Source organism: Ovis aries, chromosome 2 (assembly GCF_016772045.2).
Source record: "Ovis aries strain OAR_USU_Benz2616 breed Rambouillet chromosome 2, ARS-UI_Ramb_v3.0, whole genome shotgun sequence".
NCBI classification, from domain to species: domain Eukaryota; kingdom Metazoa; phylum Chordata; class Mammalia; order Artiodactyla; family Bovidae; genus Ovis; species Ovis aries.
The window spans coordinates 209,389,723-209,402,466 of NC_056055.1; the positions used below are offsets into that span (position 1 = coordinate 209,389,723).

Below are 12,744 nucleotides of genomic sequence, written 5' to 3' on the forward strand. Positions count from 1 at the left end.
TTGGGCTTTCACTTTGAGATATTGAGGAATGATGTGACCTGACAGGTTTTAGAAAGATTACTCTGGCTGATGGATTAAGACCAAGAAGTTACAGAAGAGAAGGCAGAAGAAGGGAAACCAGGAGGTAGTTGATAATCCAAGTCAGAGAAGGTGGTGGCTCCAACCAGACGTTAGTGACAGAGGTGATGAGAGTATTAGCTTTTAAATATCTTTAGGGAGTAGAGCCAGTTGAATTTGCTGGCAATATGGACTTGGGGTTTTAATGAGGAGACTCCTGTTATGTTACCAAGCACATCTGGTATAAACTCTGGCTTTCGGCATGGCATCTTCTGCTGAGAGACTTCATTGACTGATTGGTTGGTCCAGTTCGAGTTGGGATCCTTCCAGCACCACCAGTCCCTCCCCGCCTTCCACAACCATAATTGTGAGTAGGATTGATGATCCTGCCACTCTGACAGCCTCCACTGACCTGTCACCATTTTTGCCAAGCCCAACCTCTCTTCGCCTGCACTTAGGTTCCCATAAAAATGAAAAATATGGGTTTGAAGGAAGAAAAAGCTCTGTCTAGGTGAAAATGGGTCCAAGTGGGGAAAGCTATTCCAAGCCAGGGTAACGGTTATGGGATTACATTGGACCATGTCCCGTAGCACTGAGATGATCAGAACAGCAAGACCAGACGCTGAAAACCAGCACCTTTCTAGTTCTCTGCCCACCATCTACTTCCAGATTTCAAGACATTCTGTGTCAAAATGAGTTGAATACAGTTGCCATATGAGAGCAAGAATAGATAAAATATGTAAAGAGAGTGGTTTTTAGTCTGTGAGTCTTTGTTAAGATTGTTTAAGCAACAAAGAAAGGAAAAGAGGACAAACAGAGAAAGGAAGAAAGAACACAGCAAAAAAGGAAAGATTGGTTCTTTCTCATTAACTATTTTATAGAAGCCAGCGATGGGTTATTACCACATTCCATACCATTAGGGATTGGGGGCAGGAGGAGAAGGGGACGACCAAGGATGAGATGGCATCACGGACTCGATGGACATGAGTCTGAGTGAACTCCGGGAGATGGTGATGGACAGGGAGGCCTGGCGTGCTGCGATTCATGGGGTCGCAAAGAGTCGGACTCGACTGAGAGACTGAACTGAATACCATTTACCTAATATTTAAAAAGAATCCAAGCCATCAAACCCCTGTATATTTTCTAATGATTTAAAGCAGAACTTTTTAAAGCAACAATTAAAAACTCCTCTCCGAGAATGAGGCTGAGAATGCTAAGTCTAATCAAATCATTTTTTAGTATTAAAACAGATACTGCATGAATACTTTGAAATACAACTGATGCAATAGATGCTGACTGCTCTTCAAATTCTTAATCAGGATTTCCAGACATTCAGAAATGCTGGGGGAGTGGGACTGGGATGGGAAGGTATGTGCACATGTTGTTGTTTTAAAGGACCCAATACTATAATTCTCTCATGTGGAAATTTTCCACTGACTTCAGATTTACTAGTATGAGCCACCAAATCCTCAAAGATCGTGCTAGGGAGATTTGGAGGCATACTTCCAACCCCCCGGGGGAATAAATTACAAGATGCAATGAAGTAGTTATTTCCCAGGGTTTGTTGTGTTTTTATTCCTCCCACAAACAAAATGCAAACCATCACAAATTAAATAGATTCCTCAAGGTCCAAAGGAGGCTTCTCATGCTGTTTCTTGTACACTCAGTGGCATGTCGCAGCAGATGTTGAAGGGCCAACCCTGAAAGGAGATTATATTAGCGGTAAGATGTGAACTGGAAGATGTGAAACTTGAAGGCATTACCCTCAAGAGAGTTTAGTAGTGAGGTGACATGGTGGGTAAGCATTCATCTCAGTACCTTCCTAACTTCTTTGTGTATCTTCCTCTGGGGTCTTCCCATTCTAGAGTAACAGGTTTAACAGAACACTGCTCCCTAGAACCTACCCGCTTCCCCCCACCCACACCTTAATTATTGAAAATATCTTTTCAAACAGCTACTATGATGATGATGATGATGGGGACTTCCCAGGTGGCTCAGATGGTAAAGAATCTGCCTGCAATGCAGGAGACCTGGAGTCAATCCCTGGGTCCAGAAGATCCCCTGGAGTAGGAAATGGCAACCCACTCCAGTATTCTTGTCCATGAGAGAATCCCAAGGACAGAGGAGACTGGAAGGCTACAGTGGACCTTCATGGGGTTGCAAAGAGTTGGACACGACTGAGCGACTAACACACCTATGCTGATGGACTCTTCCACAGATGCCACACTCCGTCTATGCTCCTGATGAGCACCTCTTACCTGGTTTTCCCTGCAGAGGTTGAAGTGGCCAGATTCACTGTCAAGTGGTAAAGGTGGCACAGAATAACTTCTGTGAAACTGAGACTTGGAACTCGGAACTCTGAAACTGCACCTGGACACGCATAGCCCACTTGGGCACTTTGAGTGGTGGGCACAGGGCCCAGGAAAGTCACAATGTCCCCACGTGCCTCCCGGCCCTAGCCTTCATTTATGAACAAAACATACCACCCCTGATGACCAGCCTCCCTTTCATACTGTACACTGCACATAATTTGGGGGTCAGAGGAGTGGGGTGGCCCAGTGACACCTGAAAGCTCTTGGAAAGTCCATCCTTCATTTCTGCCACCTCCTGTCCAGCTCTCTTCCTGACCCTCACTTTATGCTGCTGATCAGAAACACTGAGTGGCAGCTGGTTTTGGGGTGTCCATACACCCACACATGATTTGTAGTATCTGCCCCTGCTTAGGGCCACTGCCTCAGGGCCTGTCCTGGATGTCTGTGCTTGTGACAAATGAGGATACATGTAACAGATAGCTTATTCAAAACCTAGTCTAGTTAGCATGGCAACAGGAATTAATAAGCTCCATATTCTCTTACTTACCTCTGACTAGAAATGATAACTGAAGCCAGAAGTCATAAGCTTCAGTGAGCAGATTAATGAGAAAACTTGAACGCTTGGGAGACAGTCAACACAGGTAGTTTGAGAGACAAATCTTTCAGTTAGAAATTACATCTTGATAAATGCTTAAGAAAATTATTATTGAATATTTACATACCAATTACCATAATTTAAGCTGTTTCAACCCATTGTTTTTATCTTATGTTAAACTTTCTGCCTAAATCTCTTTCTTACTGTGATTAGATTTCTTGCAATATTAAAGTTTCTTTTAATAGTTCTAAGAACTGTTATAGCCTTGAAACTGTAAGTGCTCACTATGGGAAACTGCATATGTTTGTTGTAAAAATGTGTTATTGAATGTTGTAGTCTGTAGTAGAAAACAGCCTGTGTTTACTTTTCTAACCTATGTTGGTCATAGGAGGTTGATATAAAGCACAAATCTGGTGATAATTAACTCAGTATTAGTTCACTGCTCTTAATCTAATCTACTCAACCACTATAAAAGGATTGTGCTGTGTCTCTTAAAATTAAGACCTAGCTAAACTGAAAGTCATTTCTGCTCATAAAGATTTATTTTACAAGTATAATTAAAATGTTGATAACAGTGTATGTTTTAAACACAATGAGAACAAGATTCATCACGTTAGTAACGGGATTCTACTGTTTCCAGTGCAGAAAAATTATGTCCTTTATGTTTAAATTTTTTTTAATAGTAGGTAAGTCAAAAAATGAAAAGAAAATCACCCCAAGGGTTATCTTCTCGACAAACAGATTAAGATGAGAATATGGGCTGGTGGGACTGTGCATAAAAAGACGTAACCAAGAGAGTAGCCAGTGCCAGGAGACTGATAAACACAGGCTGAATCTGACTTACAACAGTTCAAGTGCCTTTATGCTAAAGTTAGTCTATTGCGAGAGACACAAGTTAACAACCCCATTCCAGGTCTAAAATTTCTTTTTATTCCCTTTTTATCTTCAAGAGGAAGCTACGCAGAGGAGGTCTACCACGTGAGGTGTCCCAGGAAGAGGAAAGGAGCGCTGTTTCTTATCCAACCTGCATCACCTCTCTGTGCTCCTGCAGGAGCCTCTCAGGTCCCACTGCCAGGCTTACCATGCCTGTGCTGCCCCTGTTACTGCCTTCCTCTTCTTGAATCAGAGATCTTTGGTCCACAGGTATTCCCTACCTCCACAAGTGTTCATACCTGTCCTGTTGATCCACTGATGCGCCGCCTAGCATCTCCCGCAAGGGAGGGTTCAGTGGGAGGAATGTCAGCAGCAGTGGGGCTCCAGGTGTCAGCTGTTCTGGGGTCTGCTTCAGCTGTGGAGACTCCCTCCCCAAGGTCACTCTCTTTCCTGACAGCCTACAACCCTTGGCAGAGACAGGTGCCCACCAGAGCATGATGCCAAGGACACCAGTCTCAGCATTCCTGGCGATATGGGCCTAGGCCTTTTGGGCCTGTACCACAGCAGGCTTCTTTCTCTGCCCAATCTGTTCCTGGTTCCTCCCCTTCACAGGTGTGGAGCCCAGTGAGCACAGTGCTCTGAATCTCTTTCTAGAGAGTCCAACCTGGGATGGCTCTTACCTATTCCAGTCTCATCATGAGATTATGGGGCTTCCCCCATGACTCAGCTATAAAAGAACCCACCTGCAATGCAGGAGATGCAGAAGACACAGGTTCAATCCCTGGGTCAGGAAGATCCCCTGGAGAAGGAAATGGCAACCCATGCCAGCATTCTTGCTGGGAAAATCTCATGGATGGAGGATCCTGGCAGGCTACAGTCCACAGGGTAACAAAAAGTCAGACATGACTGAGCACACACACATGAGATTATTGCCAAATGATTAACCTGACAGATAAATTCAGGTGAAGAGAGATGAAAGTCTGAGAACTCATTGGATTACATCAGTAGTCCTAAATAGTCAAGCCTTTAGAAATAGAACCCTTTCTTCAAATTGTGAAACTGTAAAGTAGAATCAAGTGGGGCATATCAGTTGAAACTTCTGTGCACACCATGGAGTCCTAGAGAGATGAAAATCAATGGACCGAATAGACCAGTGGTTCTCAACCCACAAAAGGCATCAGAATCCATTGGGGGCCTTTAAAAACTACCAATGTATCGCCCTCACCCCTGGGATCCTATTCAGTGTTGTAAAAGTCCTTCACGTGAATCTAACAGATAGCTTGGGCTGAGAACTCATGAGCTCTAAGGCATTTTCACCCTCTGCAGGCTCCTCATCCGTAACACATGATGGCCCCTTCTTCTGGTATATTTAATACAGGACCTCCAGCATCCAAGGCCAAAGAGCCAATTTTAGCTTTTACATGAACAAAGGGATTTATTTTTAATAACTTATTACTATCACTATTTTTAATTACTTATTAGTATCCCCAAAAGAGAGGAGGCTAACTGTGGGGAGATCCTTCACTGACCTTACCTGCTTTCCCAGGAGCCAAGTCCACAGGAAGCTTCAGTAGGATTCCTGGCTTTGTTGTTATCCAAACCCCAATTTAAAGAGTCAAAATGAATTTGTTCTCTTTTACCTTCCTGAAGCTGGAGACAGGCACCACCTGGGAAGCATGATACTCAGAATTCTTCTCAATTGGCTGTCCTGACTTTCACCTTTTTAATAACAAATTTTCATTTTTTATAGTTCTTAAATAAACACATACCCTGGCCCCATGTTTACTTTCCCAAACTACCTAAACATTGTTATGATTGAATTTTCTCTAATTCAATTTGTAAAAGAAGCACCCATTTTTAAAGAATTTGTTTGTTTCTCTTTATAGATGCAGTTTTCAATGTTTGATTTTTTTTTAACAGTTTGGATTTGCAGGGGTTGTTTTTTGGATAAATTTGACAGCTAGTGTTAAAGTAGTTTATACAATGTTTGAGAGATTGTTTATGATCAACTGGTACTCAAGGATCCTTCAATTTGGTCAACTTATAATTTCTGCTCTATTTAGTGCTAGGAAAATAGGAATTTCCTCTTTTGCTGAGTCCCTCTCTTAGATTAAATAATGTCATTTGCAGCAACATAGATGTACCTGGAAAGTATTGTACTGACTGAGGTAAGTCAGACAGAGAAGGAGAAATATTGTATGATATCCATTATATATGGAATTGAAAAAGAAATGATACAAACCAACTTGGAAACAGACTCACAGACTTAGAAATGAACTTATGGTTGCTGGGGGTAGAGAATAGTTAGGGAGTTTGAGAAGGTCACATACACACTGCTATATTCAAAATGGATAAACCACAGACACCTATTGCATAGAACACGAAACCCTATTCAATGTTATGTCGGAGCCTGAATGGGAGAGGGGTGTGGGGGAGCATGGATACAGGGGTATGTATGGCTGAGTCCCTTCACTGTTCATTTGAAACTACCAGTTTTGTTAATCAGACATACCCCAATACAAAACAAAAAGTTTAAAGTTTGAAAATAAACTAAATGGGAATAAGGAAAAAAATAGTTCTTCTCTTAGGAAACTTGGATATACCCAATAATCTCATGCCCAATTTGATTCAACACTGATGCCAGCAGAATTGTGAGAATTAAATCAAGTAAAATCATTTTTATTCTAAAGAGCCAACATGTGCTCAACATCTAATATCTTCTCTATATGTGTGTGTGTATATATATATATATATATATATATATATATGGACTTACGTATATGTTCATAAAGAATATGTGGTATTACTTTGTGTGTCCTTTGCTGGAGCAGCTGTGAAGAGATACCCCACATCCAAGGTAAGAGAAACCCAAGTAAGATGATAAACACTGAGAGAGGACATCAGAGGGCAGACACACTGAAACCACAATCACAGACTCTAACCAATCTTATCACATGGATCACAGCCTTGTCTAACTTAGTGAAACTAAACCATGCCCTGTGGGGCCACCCAAGATGGGCGGGTCATGGTGGAGAGGTCCACTGGAGAAGGGAAAGGCAAACCACTTCAGTATTCCTGCCTTGAGAACCCCATGAACAGTATGAAAGGCAAAAAGATAGGACACTGAAAGATGAACTCCCCAGGTCGGTAGGTACCCAATATGCTACTGGAGATCAGTGGAGAAATAACTCCAGAAAGAATGAAGGGATGGAGCCAAAGCAAAGACAACACCCAGTTGTATATGGGACTGGAGATAGAAGCAAGGTCCGATGCTGTAAAGACCAATATTGCATAGGAACCTGGAATGTCAGGTCTGTGAATCAAGGCAAATTGGAAGTGGTCAAACAGGAGATGACAACAGTGAACGTTGACATTCTAGGAATCAGTGAACTAAGATGGACTGGAATGGGTGAATTTAACTCGGATAACCATTATATCTACTGCTGTGGCAGGAATCCCTTAGAAGAAATGGAGTAGACCTCATAGTCAACAAAAGAGTCTGAAATGCAGTACTTGAGATGCAACCTCAAAAATGACAGAATGATCTCTGTTCGTTTCCAAGGCAAGCCATTCAATATCACAGTAATCCAAGTCTATGCCCCAACCAGTAACACTGAAGAAGATGAAGTTGAACAGTTCTATGAAGACCTACAAGACCTTCTAGAACTAACACCCAAAAAAGATATCCTTTTCATTATAGGGGACTGGAATGCAAAAGTAGGAAGTCAAGAAACACCTGGAGTAACAGGCAAATTTGGCCTTGGAGTACAGAATGAAGCAGGCTAATAGAGTTTTGCCAAGAAAACGCACTGATCATAGCAAACACCCTCTTCCAACAACACAAAAGAAGACTCTACACATGGACATCACCAGATGGTCGACACCAAAATCAGGTTGATTATATTCTTTGCAGCCAAAGATGGAGAAGCTCTATACAGTCAGCAAAAACAAGACCAGGAGCTGACTGTGGATCAGATCATGAACTCCCTATTGCCAAATTCAGACTGAAATTGGAGAAAGTGGAGAAAACCACTACACCATTCAGTCAGTCAGTCAGTTCAGGCACTCAGTCGTGTCCGACTCTTTGTGACTCCATGAATTGCAGCACTCCAGGCCTCCCTGTCCATCACCAACTCCCAGAGTTCACTCAGACTCACGTCCATTGAGTCAGTGATGCCATCCAGCCATCTCATCCTCTGTCATCCCCTTCTCCTCCTGCCCCCAGTCCCTCCCAGCATCAGAGCCTTTCCAATGAGTCAACTCTTTGCATGAGGTGGCCAAAGTACTGGAGTTTCAGCTTCAGCATCATTCTCTCCAAAGAAATCCCAGGGCTAATCTCCTTCAGAATGGACTGGTTGGATCTCCTTGCAGGCAAAGGGACTCTCAAGAGTCTTCTCCAACACCACACTTCAAAAGCATCAATTCTTCAGCTCTCAGCTTTCTTCACAGTCCAACTCTCACATCCATACATGACCACTGGAAAAACCATAGCCTTGACTAGATGGACCTTTGTTGGCAAAGTAATGGCTCTGCTTTTAAATACGCTATCTAGGTTGGTCATAACTTTTCTTCCAAGGAGTAAGTGTCTTTTAATTTCATGGCTGCACTCACCATCTGCAGTGATTTTGGAGCCCCAAAAAATAAAGTCTGACGCTGTTTCTACTGTTTCCCCATCTATTTCTCATGAAGTGATGGGACCAGATGCCAGGATCTTCATTTTCTGAATGTTGAGCTTTAAGCCAACTTTTTCACTCCCCTCTTTCACTTTCATCAAGAGGCTTTTGAGTTCCTCTTCACTTTCTGCCATAAGGGTGGTGTCATCTGTGTATCTGAGGTTATTGATATTTCTCCTGGCAATCTTGATTCCAGCTTGTGTTTCTTCCAGCCCAGCATTTCTCATGATGTACTCTGCATAGAAGTTAAATAAGCAGGGTGACAATATACAGTCTTGACGTATTCCTTTTCCTATTTGGAACCAGTCTGTTGTTCCATGTCCAGTTCTAACTGTTGCTTCCTGCAAGAGAGTTCCAGAAAAACATCTATTTCTGCTTTATTGACTACACCAAAGCCTTTGACTGTGTGGATCACAATAAACTGTGGAAAATTCTGAAAGAGATGGGAATATCAGACCACCTGACCTGCCTCTTGAGACCATTCAGGTATGACCTAAATCAAATCCTTTATGACTATACAGTGGAAGTGAGAAATAGATTTAAGGTAGTAGATTTGATAGAGTGCCTGATGAACTATGGACGGAGGTTTGTGACATTGTTCAGGAGACAGGAATCAAGACCATCCCCAAGAAATAGAAATGCAAAAAAGCACAATGGCTGTCTGAGGAGGCCTTACAAATAGCTGTGAAAAGAAGGGAAGCGAAAAGCAAAGGAGAAAATGAAAGATATACCCATTTGAATGCAGAGTTCCAAATAATAGCAAGGAGAGATAAGAAAGCCTTCCTCCTTGATCAATGCAAAGAAATAGAGGAAAACAAAAGAATGCAAAAGACTAGAGATCTCTTCAAGAAAATTAGAGATACCAAGGGAATATTTCATGCAAAGATGGGCTCAATAAAGGACAGAAATGTTATGGACCTAACAGATGCAGAAGATATTAAGAAGAGGTGGCAAGAATACACGGAAGAACTGTACAAAAAAGATCTTCATCACTCAGATAACCACGATGGTATGATCACTCACCTAGAGCCAGACATCTTGGAATGTGAAGTCAAGTGGGCCTTAGGAAGCATCACTATGAACAAAGCTAGTGGAGGTGATGGAATTCCAGTTGAGCTATTTCAAATCCTGAAAGATGATGCCGTGAAAGCGCTGCACTCAATATGCCAGCAAGTTTGGAAAACTCAGCAGTGGCCACAGGACTGGAAAAGGTCAGTTTTCATTCTAATCCCAGGGAAAGGCAATGCCAAAGAATGCTCAAACTACCGCACAATTGCACTCATCTCACACGCTAGTAAAGTGATGCTCAAAATTCTCCAAGCCAGGCTTCAGCAATACATGAACCGGGAAATTCCAGATGTTCAAGCTGGTTTTAGAAAAGGCAGAGGAACCAGAGATCGAATTGCCAACATCCACTGGATCATTGAAAAAGCAAGAGAGTTCCAGAAGAAACAACTATTTCTGCTTTATAGACTATGCCAAAGCCTTTGACTGTGTGGATCACAATAAACTCTGGAAAATTCTGAAAGAGATGGGAATACCGGACTGCCTGACCTACCTCTTGAGAACCCTGTATGCAGGTCAAGAAGTGGCAGTTAGAACTGGACATGGAACAACATACTGGTTCCAAATAGGAAAAGGAGTAGGTCAATGACAAGTATATTGTCACCTTGCTTATTTAACTTATATGCAGAGTACATTATGAGAAACGCTGGGCTGGAAGAAGCACAGGCTGGAATCAAGATTGCTGGGAGAAATATCAATAACCTCAGATATGCAGATGATACCACCCTTATGGCAGAAAGTGAAAAAGAACTAAAAAGCCTCTTGATGAAAGTGAAAGAGGAGAGCGAAAAAGTTGGCTTAAAGCTCAACATTCAGAAAACTAAGATGATGGCAAATAGATGGGGAAACAGTGGCTGACTTCATTTTTCTGGGCTCTAAAATCACAGCAAATGGTGATTGCAGCCATGAAATTAAAAGACGCTTACTCCTTGGAAGGAAAGTTACGACCAAGCTAGATAGCATATTAATAAGCAGAGCCATTACTTTGCCAACAAAGATCTGTCTAGTAAAGGCTATCGTTTTTCCAGTGGTCATGTATGGATGTGAGAGTTGGACTGTGAAGAAAGCTGAGAGCTGAAGAATTGATGCCTTTGAACTGTGGTGTTGGAGAAGACTCTTGAGAGTCCCTTGGACTGCAAGGAGATCCAACCAGTCCATCCTAAAGGAAATCAGTCCTGGGTGTTCATTGGAAGGACTGATGCTAAAGCTGAAACTCCAATACTTTGGCCACCTGATGCGAAGAGCTGACTCATTGGAAAAAACCCTGATGCTGGGAAAGATTGAGGGCAGGAGGAGAAGGAGATGACAGAGGATGAAATGGTTGGATGGCATCACCGACTTGTTGCACTTGGGTTTGGGTGAACTCTGGGAGTTGGTGATGGACAGGGAGGCCTGGCATGCTGCAATTCATGGGATCACAAAGAGTCAGACACAAGTGAGCGACTAAAATGAACTGAACTTTTTGGGTACTCGTAAAAGTGCCATATATATATATATATATATACACACACACACATATATATATACACACATACATATTTCAGTAATTTGTACTCAATAATATAAATATCTGATTAAATTTTTAAATAAATATTTACTGATAATAATATACACTAAGCAAGGCACAAGTGTACAGCTCAAAGAATTTTTGCAAGGCGAACATTCCTTCAGTAATCCCCACCAAATTCAAGAAATAGAAATTAATGTCATCAAAGAACCCTGCCTCAGCTCCTCTTCTTGTTTCTAGTCCCCAGTCTCCACCTAACTTGTATTAGTTTTGCCTGTTTGTGTACTTTATGTCAATGGAATTACAAACAACATAATCTTTTGGGTCTATTTTCTTTCAGCCTTATCCTTGTAAGATCCGTCCATGTTTTTCCATACAAGTAAACAATTGCTTGTCCATACAAATGAGCAATAGCTTGTTCAATTTCATTGACTGACTATAACACAAATCATTTACTCATTCTACTACTGATGGACATGAAAGTCCTATCAAGGATACATTTGCACTCATACCTGTGTATGTTTCTATGTAATGTGGGGATATGGATTTTGGCCTGTGTATATAAGCATTTCTGTTGAGTATATGTCTAGGAATGAAATTGCTATATGATGTAATATACATATATTATCCATATATTTCTACCAAACACCTTTCCAAAATGATTGTACCAATGTATATTCAGAAGTAAATGAGAGTTCCAGTTGTTCCACATCCTAATCAACACCTGATATTTTCTGTCAGTCTTTTTATTTTCATTCTAACCATTCTGGTAGATAAGTAGTGATATCTCATTATGGTTTTAGTATATATTTTCCCTGAGTATTATTAAGGTTGAGTGCTTTTTAATAAGTTTGTTGGACATTTGAATATTCTCTTTTATGAAAATTTTAAGTCCTTTACCTATTTTAAAGCTGCAGTTAATTAAGACAGTGTGCATTGGCATAAAAATAGACAAATAGATGGATAGAAAAAACAGAAATTCCACACATATACAATCACTTGATTTGTAATAAAACTGGAAGTGGTGAAAAGTAGAGGGAAAAGTCTTTACAGTAAATCGTGTTGGATCAAAAGGATATTCATACAGAAAAATAAACATTGTAGTCCCTACCTCACACCATAATAAAAAATAAATCCTAGATAGACTACAGATTTCACTATAAAAAGTAAAGCAATACATTTTTAAAGAAAAAAAAATCTCAATGACCATGCAGAGGGAAAACATTTCATAAACAGGATATAAAAACTATAATATAAACACAATATATTAAATATATATAATATATAAAAATTATTAAATGATAAGTTACAGAGTTTTAAATTTCTTTTTATCTAAAGGCACCATTAAGAGAGTGAAAAGACAAGCCACACAAGATATTTATAAGAAATGTATTTAACAAAAAACTCATATTCAGAACAGAATTAACTTTGCATATTATTCCATAGTAGGTATGTATCATAGTTTATATTTATCCCCCAATTATGATCATTTAGTCCATTTCTATTAGTTCATTATCTAAATAAGTGTGGTAATGAATATACTTATACATCTTTGAATGTTTTCCTAATGAATTACCCAAACATGGGTTATAGAGTCATGGGATAAAGCAGTTTCAAACCACAAAGGCCAATGGAAAGATATTTTTTCCCAGATGAGTTTTC

The 12,744-nt window shown here is 40.7% G+C and overlaps 1 long non-coding RNA gene across 1 annotated transcript in view; it reads right to left on the minus strand.

The window, feature by feature from the left end:
* Positions 1-1,604: 1,604 nt before the first annotated feature.
* LOC132659229 (uncharacterized) overlaps positions 1,605-12,744 on the minus strand; it is a 47,405-nt gene continuing 36,265 nt past the window's right edge. The window contains exon 3 of the long non-coding RNA XR_009599411.1: positions 1,605-1,757. This is a non-coding gene — a long non-coding RNA (uncharacterized LOC132659229). The remainder of the gene's footprint in view (positions 1,758-12,744) is intronic.